The 16,005-nt window shown below is 39.5% G+C and overlaps 1 pseudogene; it reads right to left on the bottom strand.

Annotated features, from left to right (window-relative positions):
• Positions 1-15,186, bottom strand: part of LOC149260643 (boron transporter 1-like) — a 45,245-nt pseudogene extending 30,059 nt beyond the window's left edge.
• Positions 15,187-16,005: the final 819 nt, after the last annotated feature.

The following is a 16,005-nucleotide window of genomic DNA, read 5'->3' as shown; positions in this document are numbered from 1 at the left end:
GTGCGATGGGCGAGAGTGGACAAATGGCAGAGTCAATTTGCGAGGTGGAAGATCATGGGATCTTCTAGAAACTTCTCCTGGGACACTTGCCTCTCTGCATTCGCCCAGGGATGAGTAAGAGATCATCAATCTCCATTTGGAATCAAGAACTATCAGAGAGAGGACACTAATCAAATCTCAGAAGCTGACTCACTCCCCTTGCAAACATCTATATATGGATCCCTCATCCCAGAGATCCAGAGGCTGGAATTTTGTATCTTGTAAGGAAGTGCTGTTGGTTTCTTGATGTAACATCACAGTGTTGGGTGATCTAAGCCTTTTATGAGGTGAAGAAGGGCTTTCTTGCTGAGAGGATGATGCTGGGTCAGAACAATTGGTTGTAATCCTCTTTGCTATTCTTGATTATTAATAAAGCTATTCAAGTTTTCCTCCACATTCTTGTATGATTGATGATTTATGCATTTGTGTGGTCAATATATATCTGGTCCTATATTGTTTATGATAGTAGATCGCTGTTCTTGGATAGTGTTATGCTGCTTTGATTCTACAGGTGCTCTTTGAAGATGAGTAGACGAGGAAGCGACTGGCAAAGATCTATCAGAAGGGAGAGGAATCAAGCAAGGAACCAAGCGCAAGACAGAGGTTGGTCTCCTTTGTTCCCCTCTTATCTACTTCTCATAAAGGAAAACGAAAGTGGTTTTAGTTTGTTTGTTTCTAAGGTAGCTACCAGCCTTAGTGGGACTAGCAGCTCTGCATAAACACTAGATTTCCCGATAACACTAAGTGAAAACAATTTTCTCATGTAATTCTTCTTAAAGTCAAATTTTTCAAGGGGTTGTGCTCCAAGTGGGCTATTAGAGCCTGCCAACCCGCAACTTCAATGACCAAAATATTCTAGGCAATACAGTCAGTACAGAAGAAATATATTTTATAGATATAGTGTCATCGTGCAATACCTGCCAACAGAAAAATTTAAGCCTGACCAACTTGTAGGATGCTGCAAGTCAAGACTCAGATTTAAAGGTTGTCCTGCCTTTATTACAAAGTTCTATCTAATTTTGTAGCATAAGATATAAGGCTGAGAAACAATGTAGATAAGGCAAGATAATTTTATTTAAGTCTAAATAAAGCCTGACAGATAGGTAAATGGGACTACGAAGTACAACCAGTGATGCCAATATGTAGGGGAACCCTTATATGGTCTGGTTAAGAAAAATATTCAAATTCTGCTTGGCTTCTTGCTAAAGATATTTTCAGGTTGATTATCCTGGTGCTTATCAAAATACTCCATTATATTCAAAAAAATTGAAGTCACTTTCAAAGAAGGATCTGTAAAATTAATCAATTTGCAATTGTCTTCATCTTGTATATTTTTCTGAAGAGGAAAACAACTATGATTGTCTAGTTTTGATTAGTGCAAAACAAAAGGGGTTTGACCAACTAGTTTCAACTGAAAATGGCCAAAACCAGTCTCAACCAGTTGGCATTGAATACACCGATTTTCATAATTCAATTGGACCTATTTCTCCTTTACCAAAACATTATTTATTTATTTTTAAATACCATATTAGCTACTTTTAGTTCATCACTGTGCTTTCCCCTCTTTCATGCAATAGCTTGGGTGTAACAGTGTAACACATGTCAAGAGTTAAAAAGCTCCTAATGGCATCTGTTTTATTTGAAGGTTAACCGTGTCTCTTTTTCTTAAGGGTTCTTCCTTTAGAGATAAAGGATTCATGTTACTAGGCCCTAGCAAACCATATCATGCCATAGAAGACACAACATTTGAGACTTACCTTCTATCATTGTGTAAAAATTCTGTACAATTCACCTGGTTGTTGATGCATGATTATTCAATGAGATGCATTGTTGAAGGCATCCCTGACAAGAGAGTTAACATGGTAGAGCAAGGATATATTACCACCTAATATCTCGTAACAAAATCTTCAATACTTCCTTCTTTCTCGAAAAATGACTTCTTGGTCTTAAGCACCAGTTAATCAGGTTAGGTAGTTTCCCAAGTTATTCACAGCAGACCATAGAACAAAGTTCACTCTAGAGACATTGGTAGCTTGTTGCTAACAAAAATCGCCTTTTGGTCTTGAGCACCAGTGAATATGTTTAGGTAGTCTCCCAGGTTATTCACAACAAACCTCATAACAGAAAATGGTCATCCTGGAGGCATGGGCTCTACATGTCTGAACTGTTTACTAGTTTTTATCTCATTACCTACAGCTTGGAAGATTTCTGCTTTTGTATTGCTCCTTTAAATAAACTTAGATATGAGATGCTTTCAACACTTCTAATTGTTTCATTTCTTGTTTTTTAACCAATCAGATGGACTATTTTAAAGTTTGTAGTTATTACAATTTCTTTCTTTTCTGTATTTAGTTTCCTATAAACTATAATTAGTTATGGTTTAAATTTTCTTGTTTAAAGGCTTAGATGTTGGAGAAACTATTAATTTGCGTTCTGCTACCTTGTTGCTTCTGTCATCAAAAGAAATTTGAAGTTTGATGGTCAACACTCTATTTAAACATATAGCTTCATAATGACATCTATCTTGGATACAGCTAGTCAACTCTAGAATAGCAATAATTTTCGCAGTTCTCTGTTTGTTTCTTACACGCTTGCATAAATACACATACAACCCAAAATGTAGGTGTTGTCAGTTAAGGATAAATCTAAATCAAAACCAGCCTCTGTTTTAAAATAAGAAAAGGATGTCTCAGGAATGATGTGGAGAGAAGAACTAGACCTCTCTTATGCTAAATCACTCCAAAATGCTATCCACCTTGGAGATTTTGAAGGCGCATGGGAGGGCACAACTGCTAAACTGGTAAGAGTTTTTTCAAACAGAATCTTGTCGTGGAACTGGACATTGCATTTAAAATTGGGGGAATTGTAGATAAGGCAAGATAATTTTATTTTAAGTCCAAATAAAGCCTAACAAATAGGTAAACGGGACTAAGAAGTACAACCATTGATGCCAATATGTAGGGGCACCCTATGCTACCCCAAAAGCATAAAACGAAATATAACAGGATCAAACAAGAGAACATGAACTAAATATGAGATCAAAAAAGTGGAAAGAGGATAGAGTGCAAGAGATTAACTAGAGTTACAAAAGACAGGATGAAGAGGAAAAGGGTAAAAAGAAGAATCTACCATGGAATCAATCACCAAGAATGATCCAATACACTGTCTAACGATATTGTCTGGACCATGAAAAGTACCCATGCCTGAGAGGACCTAGCTAGATGATCTTGGGAGGCATCTGCCAAACATGAGCAGACCACCTCTGCACATTCAAGGGCAGTGAAGTCATGGCTTAAAGTGTGTGCATCATTGAAACTTTTGATGAAAGAAATTCGTAACCAAGCAAGCCGCTAATTCTAACTTGTATAAGAAAGAATTTGCATTGAAATCTTCTGGCAATTAGAGAGCAAAACCTTGGGATTGGCAGGGTATTGTTCAAAAACACCAATACAAATTGAGAAAAGCCTTATGACAGTGTTTTCAGAGATGCCATTAACATCAACCATAGGGATATTTAAAATTTCTGAGAGGAGAAATCCACTGCTGCTAAATATCTTGGATCATTCCTCGAATGGTTCAACAATGAAGGCCACTTTGCTTGTTAAAAATGTATTGTCAGTGGTTTATCAAAGTCCAGACTCCAAATGACCGGGGTAAATGGCAAGATAATGTTAAATATGAAAAATCCATTGCATGCTCTAAAAAACATAGTAGAATAAGTGGAAGCAGAGATTCAGCCATGGGTAAAATTAAGAGAAAAGCAAATTTTTGCAATGCCCGACATGGTCTAGTCAAATATTATGCATACTATGAGCAGCTCCAGTGTTGTATATAAAAACAGTCACCATGGATAAGCTTGGCAGCAAAATAAAGCAACATTCAATACAATTGAGCATACCTTATAAAGTTCTCATATGTTGAAACGCACTCACGTGTTGAATACTATGATCTCTGTTCAACTTTTCTATCAGATGTAAAGAGGTCATTATCAGTCATCACTTCCTCAATACTTCCACCACGGTACAAGGCCTCGGCCACAATCAGAATGGACCATTTCCTGAAAAGTCAATATACCATTCAGGTTAATTTTGAAGCCAAATCTTCTTTCCAAAAGATGAAATCCAAATCAGCATAATGATACTTCTACATGTTTTTTCAGCTTTAGTTATTCTCTTTTGCTTGTGGGGTAACAGGCAGATGGAGAGAATCTTTAACAAAATTTGATATCCAACCATTAAAAAAAATTCATGGTCTCTTGCAACCACGACTATATTTGCTTCCAAACCAACGGAAGCATTCAGCGTTCGCTGGCAAAGTGATTATCACCCCTGTTCCAACTGCAGGAGGCATGAATCCACCTAATTTGGCCTTCCAGAACAACTGATAATCCGTATCATACTCAACAACTATCTTCTCCTGTACTTCAAACTTGAAGAAAAACAAGAAATATGAAGCCAACTTACCCTGATTCAAAAGCGGCTACAAATGGGCAGGACCTACATAAAGGGGCCTAATTTCTCACGCTCAGCCAACAATTATGTCAAGTACCGACTGTTGTTGTTGCTGCTGCAGTGGCATGAGCCGTTCAAATCCAAGAAACCATGGATACCAAAACAAGAGAAGAATAAGTGGATTGAAAATGCAAGAATATCGCACCGAAACTGCTGCTGCTAACTAGAAAATTAAGATTTGTGAACTATGATAAAAAATCCTATTTCAAAACAATTTTATACAGGATGAATTCGTGAAAACAGGGAGCTAGGGAGCCATATACACCATGAATCCATGAAAACAGGGAGCCATATACACGATGAATCCGGAATTCATGAAAACAACGGGCTGAATCCGTGAAAACAGGGAGCCGCCCTCCATTTGAAAACAAATTAAGCTCCGCCCTCCATTTCAAAACAAATCTAACCTCCCAGGACCAAATCGACCCTCACAAACCACTCCCAAACCAAAAAAACCAAACTGTAAATCAGAAATGGCGATTTTGATCTCCCAAACCGGGAGCAAATATCAAAATGGGGCGATTTTACCGAAATACGATTCGGTTAGTTTATCTGCCCTGGGCTAAAATAAAAAAATAAATTAATTTTTAAATAAAATGAGGGCTACTTATATAAAAAAGTTTTTATTATTTTAATTAAAAATTCGCCCCATTAAAATATAAAAAGCCTTAAATTTCGCCTTTGGGCGATTATTCGCCCCTAAAATTTACCCTGAGCATAATCATCAAGTTATCTAATATAAAACAACAATAACAATGCATACAACTACTGGTTACTATCATTCTTGACTATCCAACACATGTGCATGTAAATACACTAATCAACCAACATCTATCATGAATGTAACCATAACATCAAACACATGTTCATGACCCTAATGCATATAATAATCCTTAACTTACATACCTGCATGCCAAACATATACTACATGTATGATGATATTCTCTTATCCCAAAGTCTAATCCCGCAACCTCATTATGATTGTTATCACCAAAATAAGAGTTGACATTTTTCCTAATCATGGTCTTAGATGAGTGTCAAGTCATCCTATGTTTTAGTGGATAAGTGATAGGTTAGGAGTCTCATAGGTCTCATTTTCATATCCAAATAAAATCTAACAACCTTATTCCATGTCTCATAAGTCTCACTTTCAGTTTAGAATTGGTTTAGAAACTCATAGCTTAAGCCATTTTGAAAATTTTGGAATTAGCCCCGAAACCACGTTTTCGTAGCGTAGACAGTGTAAAATGTTTGTTTTTCACTTCGAAAACGTTGCTCTTTTCGTAGTGCACTATGAGGTAAAAACCTTGTTTTTCTGTTTTTAGTAGTCAACGTCCAAGGGGGTTCTTGAGTAATTAAAAACTCATTTTTGAAAACTGAAAGAGGTTTTTATTATAAACATTCTTACCTACAAAAACCACCTCCATTTTTGTAACATCTATCAAGGATCAAGAGATAGGAGCTCAGGAGTGCAACCTTCTTTTTCAGGAAAAGCAGAGTTATTGGTTGATGAAGTGGTTGTTGTTTTCCACTCCCTCATTTTGTCACCTTTCTCTTCACATTCAAATATTATTCCTTAAACAAGTTACCCAAGCTCCTCTCTGTCATTTACTTTTTAGCCTTTGCATGTATCAGTTAGCTGTCACCTTTGAAAAGTTAACTTTGTGACAACAACTTGCTGTCCAAAAAGTTCTTTACAACTGTCATATTTTTAAGAGCGCAGCTTGGGTTATAAAGGGAAATTGCCATGAAGATGAAAGCATAAAAAGAAAGCTATGTGTTTGGATAGGAGCCTATTGAGCTTTAACAGATCATGGATGACCTTAGCTTCACACAAGCTTTCATCCAGACAGATTACATGTATTTTTACCAGGAGCTGCAAGGGGATTTGTGTGTTTCTTGGACTATTTTGAGTTGTTAGTTTCAAAAGGAATTTTCAGGCAAATGAAGATGAGTTTCAAAAATCTGAAGGAGGTTTCTTCTAAGAACATAACAAGGAACAAAAACCTCTTTCAAATTTCTCCTTGGTGCTACTGATTTGGATATTAGAAGTTTACTTGAAGAACTATTTTCAGAATTCAAAATTTTCCTGTTTTATACATGATTGTATAATGCAGATTCCGGACAACTAAAGCTGATTTTCAAAAAAATGAGAGAGGTTTTTCTTATAAACATTCTTATCTACAAAAACCTCCTCCATTTTTGTAACAGATATCAGGGATCAAAAGATATAAGCTCTGTCTCAACACCTATTTTTCAGATAAAAACAGTGCAAAAAATGATAAATTTATAGGTTAGTCTTTCATTAAGGTGAAGACCAAATTTGTGAAGAAGAACATATTATAAGGTTAAGTGTTTTTGATTTTGGTGATCAGATCAGTGTTCATGAAATTTTGAAAAAACTCCTAGACTACAGATGTTTAAAGGTTGTGTTAAAAATAAAACATACACAGTAATTTCGTAGTGCGCTACGAAACTGCTGAAGATGATCATTTAGCACTTATGGATGCTTTTCGGAAGTAAGGTCTAATTAATTTCAAGTTTTGAAGTTGCTGGTAGCCATGGAATCATATGTGAAGTTTTAGATGGCAGTGGTGTAGATAGAAAAGTTTCAAGGAGTATTTCATAAGTAATATGAAGGTTGTGCTATGAAAATAGAGTATTTACGTAGCACAGTCATGTTTCATCCTTTCCACCATATGTTCGAATTTCCTTTTTGCACAGGTGGAAAATGGTGTTTCAATGGAATATTAATGCATGCCACATATACACCAGCAAAACTGCTCGAAGATAAGCATAAAGGATTAAGGGCCTTAAAAGGAGGAATTTTGTCTCCTAGTTTTCAGGACAGTTAGGTCATGACTCAACAGGTTTTGCAACAGCACTGTGGACATCATCAAGCTCAAAGACATGGATTGGCAGCTAATTAAAGAATGCATTGAAGTCATAGATAAGGTTGTTAAAAGCATGTTTTAGGAGTTTCACTCATATTTGTGTTAGGACTCCTAAAGACAGCTAGCTGTCAAGTTGTAATTAAGTAGTTTGTTTTATGAATAGATAGGTGTCTAAGTTAGGAATTCGAATTCCTCTAAAGATGGATCACAGTATCCAAGGTTGTAAAACTCTATATAAAGCTTGAGAATTGAATTCCTCAAGGGTTGGAAATTTCATTAGCAAAAGAATGTTGGTTTTTGTAAGAAACTGTGATTTTTCATACCTAATACAGAGATCAGTTTGACTACTCAAGATTCACAAGGAGTTTATGCGTCTGATGTTCTTATGGCCTTGTTCAATTGCTTATTTGCAGTGGTATGAGCTTGTGATACTTAGAATTCATTGGAAAATGCTCTAACATCCTTCACATGTTTGTAAACTATGTTGTTTCTTTGTGTTACTGTTTTATTTATAAACCTAAACTCTAAGTGCCTTCACTTCCATGTTTGCTGATCATGTTGTTTTGTTGAAAACCATCTTAACTCCATAGCCCAATAGATGTTTGCTAGTCTTTGATTCAACTAGTCAACCAGTTATACATTTGTCCATTTTGTTCTTAGAGTTAGCCATCTAATCATTAATCAAAATCTTAAACCTATTGAGAGAGCCCTCTCAGGCTGAGGAAGCTAAGCCTCAGCCAAAAGATTGGTTTGAAAGAGTTACTCAGAGTCTACTTGATCAGCAGCCTATCAAGGTCAGATTTTGTGATAACAATGATGATCTGCATCTCCTCCTCTATCTCAGCCAACACATTAGCATCATAACAACAAATAGCATCATAATGACCAAAATTTCATATAATGACTTCACAAGGCATGTTTGACCTACTCTACATGTATAATCATAGCCACGACCATACATGCATAACAACTACATATACACACATAACAAATGAGTATCAAACCATATACACATCATTCTATCTAGAGTCCAATCATCAATGCATGACCATAGAAACTACACAAACCATGACCTCATGCATGATAACAACAACCACATCACGTGTACTTTATAACATGTGAACATTAACGTGCATAACAATGCATAATCAACCATACACACATGAAGACATACTCCACGACAACACTTTTGACCTTCACATGTCTATATCACTATAACCATGATCAACACCATGCAAGGGAAACAAGCACATGGATTACAACACAAGAGACACACATGCAACCAACATGAATGCATGACCAACACACAACCCAAGGAGAGCGCAACCACACTCTGATACCACTCTATAACACCCTCCTCCCACATCTACCTAAGCAACTGACCAGCTAGGGTAAACATGTGACGAGAGGCCACTATGATAAGATTCAACCTCCTTGGTGACTTTAAGGAAATGGAATCGACGAAACATCACATATAGTCATCCAACATCATCCAAATAACCTTCAGGAGACAAATCAGCCACTTAGACTGCCTATCCCTAGGTCCCACTGCTATTTGAGAGACTTAAGGGCAGGGTAACGCTCCCTAGACACTGCTCAGACAAGTTAGTTTTAGGACTAACACTCCCCAGACACTGCCCAGGTGCTTTATAACGCTTCCCAGACACTACCCAGGTGCTTTATAACACTTCCCAGGCGAAATAGTCTCAACACTAATGCTAGCATTCCGGGATTTGAGCCACCTTTTTCGGCCCAGAGCTTGGGACACTGCCCATAATGGAATGATCACTTAGAATTAGTAAGGATGCAAGGAAACAATGATGAAAAAGAAATAATATGAACAAGATCATCACCAGACCCCTACTAGCCATGACAGGCATTTCGTCAAACATATCATCAACATGTAACCTACAGGTGTAAACAACAGACTTAAGTGTAGGGATCTCGTACTTATCTGAGAATCACTATGAACCATTGTTCCCTCATGCCATTTGCTGTATTATCCTCCATTAACTCATAAACACATTATCCATTCAATACAAGTAAAAACATGCTGAGAGCCATTGTTACACAACATTTTGTCACTATCCCTGTACTCCCTGTTCCTTGATCCTGGAGGACCTCTATAGTGAATCCCACATGCTTTGCCTTCATGAAGAAACTCCCACTGTGTCCCTCTTCATGAGCAGATCAATTCCCTTTTGCACCATTTCCCCAGAAACTTCTATTTTTCCCAGTTTACAAGACCGGCGCTAATGACCTTTGTCTCCCCCGCGCCGATGTGCAAAGATTAGCACTATCCCTAACGCCGACCGGAGCGACTGAGCTGTGTTCTAGTTGCACCAGTCCTATTATGGAATTTTTTTTAAATTAGGAGCTGAAGCTTCCAGCTTTAGAAGCGTTGTAACGAAAGTCTGGTAAATGGTTTCGCCGGATGGGGTCGAGGATGTCAGTTTGGGCTCCTTTCCCCTATAATGATGGAACTACCTCAAGGGATAAGACCTTCTCCCATACGAATATGATCCATCTGCCATCCATTCATGCTATATAAACCTCCCTTTTTCCCAAGCACAAGCTAGTGTTGAAGTGTTAATGTTGGTGTGCTAGTGATATTTTGGTTTGGAGTAAACAACAAGCTATTCCTAGTTGTAGCTATCTAGTTGTGTGAGGGAGAAGTGTGATTTGGTTTGGAGTGAAGCCTAAAGGGAAGAGCCTTAAAACTATTGTGGATTGAGGCCATCATGGAATGCTATCAGAAGTGTGTGGGAACCTGGTCTTGCCGGAGGAGAAGTGCAATGTCAAGACAATGGTTGTAATCTCTCTTTGATATTAATATGTGCAACTATCGATTGATTTCCTACATGATTTGTCATCTCACATATTCATGGCTTAATGTTTCTTGACTTGTTAAGTAGGCTGAATTACAATTTGTCTATTATGCTGTTGTTTACTTGTTTTAGGTGTTTGAAGAAGGAAGCGAGAGATAGCTGGAGCGAGCAAGCAAGGACATCATCAAACGGGATAAGCGTACTAAGAGGTAGGCTCTCTTAATTGGTTTTAACCTACGGAAATCTTCCATAGAATGTATCTGTTGTGGCTAGACCCATTATCGGGCTAGAAGAATTTGTTTGTCTCCGCACTTGTAATTTTACTTCACCACAAATTGGCGACTCCACTGGGGATCCCAATCCTTTTGTTTGTCTTGGATTTCATGATTTCATGAGAACTTTTCTAGTTCCACTTTTTCCCTTTAGTTTTGTTTCTTTTTTCCTATTTACTGGCTTGAGTCTAAAATTCATAGTAGCAGATCTGGTCCCTGTTTCAATTTTTTTTTTTATTTTTTCTTGGCTCCCTCGATCAATGCGCTTAATTTACTGACAGTCACGCCAATCAGCGTGAGTTGCTGAGAAACAGTCGCGACGACCAGCCTCTGGTGCTTGTTGTCAGTTAGGCAATCGCTCCGATGCTTCTAAGTGAAGATTAGGGTTCGACCCCAATCTTGGCCATTATGTTATGCTCTCGTGATTTTGACCCCGTAATTCTTTTGGACCGTTTTCTCCCTGACTAGAAAGCTGCTTTTCATTTGGTTTTGTTTGCTTGTTGGTTTATCATCTTTCCGCTTGATTGCTTGAGTCATTGGGTGGTTGGCATCTAGTTTCTCGCCCATTCAGCTAATTGTGAACTTAGTAAGTCAGGTTGTAGGTGTACTTACTCCTTTCATTTTCGTTTTTGGTCCTTTTATGACTTTGACCTCTATTACACAAGTTTGAAAAGTTTTCATTTGTTTGTTTAAACATTTTATTTTATCTTATTTATTTATTTATTTATATTTTAATTTATTATTTATTTTTTTTTCGACATGGATCACGTTGCTTGTCTTGTTGTTGGTAAAGTTGGTGTTTCATTAGTCTGAATGAGTTTCTCTTTTCATATTTTCATCTGCTTGAAGAGCTTATTGTCTCGAAAACTTTTTCGTCAAAGAATTGTATGCGAAAAGTTTATTTCGTTGTTTCATGAAAAAGTATGAAATTATAGTTTGTTGCATCATTATGCTACAATAGCTTGCATCATTAAAAGACTAAAATTGCATTGGCAATTGGAAAAGGAAAAGAACTCTTTTTCTTTTGAAAGGACTAATAGATAAGTACTTGTCAGGAAATAAGGAATTGGAATGCATTTTTCATTAGTTTATTTTTTCGAAAAAGTAAAGTAGTGAAAGATCATTTCGTTTTCAATTGCTTGATTGTTTGCATTTGATTGAGTAGTTTCTACCCTCTCTAGTGTAGGCATTTCATCGAATTGAAAGAGTCTTGTCTCATTTAGTTGCATTTAATGTTTTTTGAGTCGCATCGCTAAGACCTGAAAACTAAAACATAAGTCAAGATAAACTTTAAAATGAACTCAATTAACCTAAGGCGCATTTGACATTAACGATCATATCTAGAAGGTCTAGGCTAGAGATGTGTTCCGACTTCTTTAAACCGAGTAGCTATTGTTAGCTTTGGCATTAGATAGCGCTTGTACGGATTTGTGCTCCCCATACCGTCGAGTATATAACGGGAGAGCCCTCTAGGCTGCAATCCTTTATCCTTAGGGAGCCGAGTTGGCCGCCTTATGAACATGATACACCGAACACAGCATTCGGGGAGATTGCCTGCTCGTACTTCTCGATTTGCCGGAAGGTATTCTGCAGTTCAGGGTTGCCTGGCAATCCTATTTACCTAGATCATCCAGAGCAGTCATTTGATCTTTTTGACTCATTAAACTTAAAAATCGTTCGAGCACTTGTCCTTTCAAGCCCGTTTCCAATCGAAAGCGATAAAGTCATCTTTGTTTCTTTCTCGACTCTTAAAAAATGAAAGAGCACCAATCTTTTATGTGTCTTAATAATTGATTGCCCACGATCCAAAACACCCTGTTAGTCTTTTCTAAGACCAAATCGTGATTTTCCCTTAAAAGAACATTTTAAAGCCTTGAAGTTAATTTTTTTGTCGACTAAGACAAGGTCATCGTGGCTGAACCATCTGGTTCACCCAGTTCCTCTTCCTCTCCTCCATCTGAAAGATTGTCTGAGGAGTCGTTTCTTGAGTTACTAGAGTCACTCGAGGACCAAGGTGTTGAACTTAGAATTGTTTTGAGCATTCAACCTTTGTCATCTCGTCCTCCACCTACTTTCGATACTGGGTCATCTACTGATCTTGGCCCGAAATCTCCAGAAAATCCCGTTCAAACTCATGAGAACTCACCGACCACTGACGGTCAGCTTGGACTGGTTATTTACCCTTCGAATCCCCAGTTTGACCCTGTTGTGATATCACCACAACATCCTTACAGTCTGTACGACCAACCGAGTGTTCCTTTGGAACTATCCCCTCGTACTTCTTCGGCCATTCGTCGTCGGTTGTTTCCAAACATGGAACCCGAAGGCAATGCTCCAGTCACCTCTCCGGATGAGTCCGAAGTTTCTACTCCACACACTGTTGAGGGGGAAGAGCTGCCTTTTCCTCTTGAGGGTTTCCCCTATTCAGGGGGTATTCCCGCCATTTTGCCACCCAACTATGTGTCTTTGGCACAGTTGGTTTCAGGTACGCCTAGTGCCTTGAACCTTTACCATAACCCTGTTTGGGCGTCAGGGGTGATGCCAACTTCAGGTCCATTCGTTATGAAAACGACTTTCCAACAGGCTGTTACCTCAGTCCCGATGCAACCCACTATTCCGAATACCCTTGTATCATCAATCCCAGTTACCCGTCAGGCACAACCGGCAGTTTCAAAGAATGTCTCTGTTAGTTCCTCCATCCCTCTAGTCAGTGGCCAAGCTGTGCCATCGCCTGGGGGGAAAAACCTGAATGTTTCTATGGTGTCAAGTGCCACTAATGTGAGCGGCTCACAAGCTCACATGCTTGGTATAAACCAACCTTCTTTTGGTATTATTCATAACCCTGCTGATCCTACTGGATCAAGCAATGTCTAGTACCAATAGGTTCAGAATCCCATTGGTCCATCTGGATCAAGAAATGTTCAGTATCAGCAACCCTATGGGGCTCAAGTCCAATACCAAAATCCTTACATTCCATATGGTTCTCAAGGAATGGTTAATCAACCTTACACCCTCCAATCTGGGTAGTACATCCAGCCTGGCTATGGCCAGATTCAATTCAGAAATTTCTGGGCACTTTTCAAGTACCCTTGCAACAACAAGGACGACCTCTACAACAACAAGGGCAACCTTTGTTACCGCAAGGGAAACCTTTGTTGCAGCAACGACTCTCCATGCAACCGCAAGGGCAAATGATCTTACAGCAAGGTCAACTACAACAACTGCAAAGTCAACCCTTGCAACAGTTGCAGCAAACCGCATAGCAGCAGATGCGATATGCTCCGCACACCTCCCAACCCATGTCCTCGTAGGGCCAACCTCTGCAGCCTCAGGGAAAAATTTTGCAACTGCAAGGTCAACCCTTGCAGGGGCAGGGTCAAGGTCAAGTCCTACAGCAGCAGGCTCAAAATCGTCATGTCCTAGGTCAACAAGTTTAGAATCTTGCTGGTCAAGGGCATCAGGTATAGAATCCCTATGTCTAAGGGCAACAAGCGTATCAACCTTATGCCCAAGGACAGTAGGTCCAAAATCCTCTTGTTCAGGGACAACAAGTTCATCACCCGTATGTTCAAGGACAATAGGTCCAATATCCATATGTCCAAGGTCAACAGGCTCAACAGCCTTTTAACCCGTACGTTGCTTATCAACAACCTATGGCCGGACAGTTCCAAGGTATTCAAGGTCAAAATCCTCCCTATGGTCAAGGTAATCTGCAATGGGAGCAGCCTCAGATGCCATATGGCCAAAATCCCCCACTGTGGGGCCAAAATCCTTACCAGCAGGGATGGGCTCCTCCGTACGGACCCACTTATCGACCTCCTATGCCTTTTAACACCCAATTGCCATTCTTGGCTACACTCGAGTTTCCAGATGTATCTCGCCTCACGAATGATCCAATCCTTCATTCGCCATACTGGCCTCCGGTGCTATCCAAGATACCAAGTGATTGTCCAAAGTTCGATGGGAAAGCTAAAGAAGATCCTCATGCCCATGTGATGACATATCACCTCTGGTGCTCGTCAAACTCGTACGTTGATGATTCCATTCATCTCCGTCTTTTCCAGTGAACCCTCACGGGCGCTGCAGCAAAATGGTACATCGAGCTGCCTCGAAGTACTTACCATGACTTTAACTCTTTAGCCATGGCTTTCCTCATGCATTTTCAGTTGCTGGTTCGCTATGAAACTGACACCTATTTGCTCACATCGCTTAAGCAAGATACTGTGACACACATCTCTGATCACATCCATGAATGGAGACGTAGACGTCACCTAATCAAATTTGAGATTGCTGATCAGTTGCTCACTGAATGGTTCACCAAATCATTCGTGGCCCCAATTGCTCGTGATATAGCTATGGGTGGATGCGTCACTAAAGAGCAAGCCATCGCTCGTGCCCAGTACTTGGATCTAGTTTACTCTCAGTCTGGCACTTTGTATGAGTTATTACCCGATGCTCTATGACCATCATCCAATCTCGCAACATCAAAGTCACAAGCTGTACCTCTCATTGATGGAGTTGTTGGTTCAGTATCCCAGAACCTTGCTAAATCTTCTTCCAAACAGAAGTCAATCTCAAATATTGTTTCTAATAGTTCATCCCAGAATCCACCTGGCCCTGGTAAAACCTCAAAGGTCCACATTGTCCAGTATACCGCAGTGGACAAATCCTCGAAAGGAAAGAAGAAAGGCAAAGGCAAGAGTAAAGTCGATGCCCCAAAACAGGGTCCTCCCAAATCATCTATTGGCAAATATTCGCAACAGAAACCTAAGTATCCCTGCCTCATTTGCGAGGAAGATCACTACACTAAGGATTGTCCCCGACGATCTGAAGTTATTCGCCTACTCAAAGGGACCCCCGCTGTCCTTAAAGAGTCGTTTCCATCTCAGCAGACCCAAATGGTAGACCAACCCCAATCTGCTTCCTCCGAATCTCAAGTGTTCATGATGAGTACGCCTATTAATGTGGCTACTAGATCAAAAGATTATCAAAATCCTGCTTCAACAGCTGGGAAAGAGAAAGAAGCCGCACCTTCTTCTTCTACCCCGAGTTCTGGCCCTCTTCATATTGAGCGCCCTAACCATGATTCTGCTATACGGCCACCCTCTCGAGGTGTGCTGTGGAAATCCTCGTATAATCCCAATGTCCATGCCGCTCAGCGCTACAATATCGTTGAGGATTTGGCTCAGGTGCCTTCAGCCATGTCGGCTCTCGAGGTGCTCTAAAGCTGCCCATCACAGCGGTAATATTTGCTGTCAGCCATCGGGAATATCAATCCCACCAATTCCAATTTGATATGTTTTGATCTAGAGAACCATGTTCCACGTCTCCCTCATCAGATTGACTTTCTCATTCAAGTAATCATCAGTGAGAAGACCATCCACCAGACTGTCATCGATGAAGGTGCTTCCACCTGCATCATGTCGACCACATGTTGGAAAGTTATTGGTTCTTCTGCTTT

This window comes from Pinus tabuliformis, chromosome 6, assembly GCF_031772625.1.
Source record: "Pinus tabuliformis cultivar Carrire ecotype Pingquan chromosome 6, CPIR1, whole genome shotgun sequence".
Taxonomy (NCBI): Eukaryota; Viridiplantae; Streptophyta; class Pinopsida; order Pinales; family Pinaceae; genus Pinus; species Pinus tabuliformis.
This window is presented reverse-complemented; position numbering and strand designations above follow the sequence as displayed.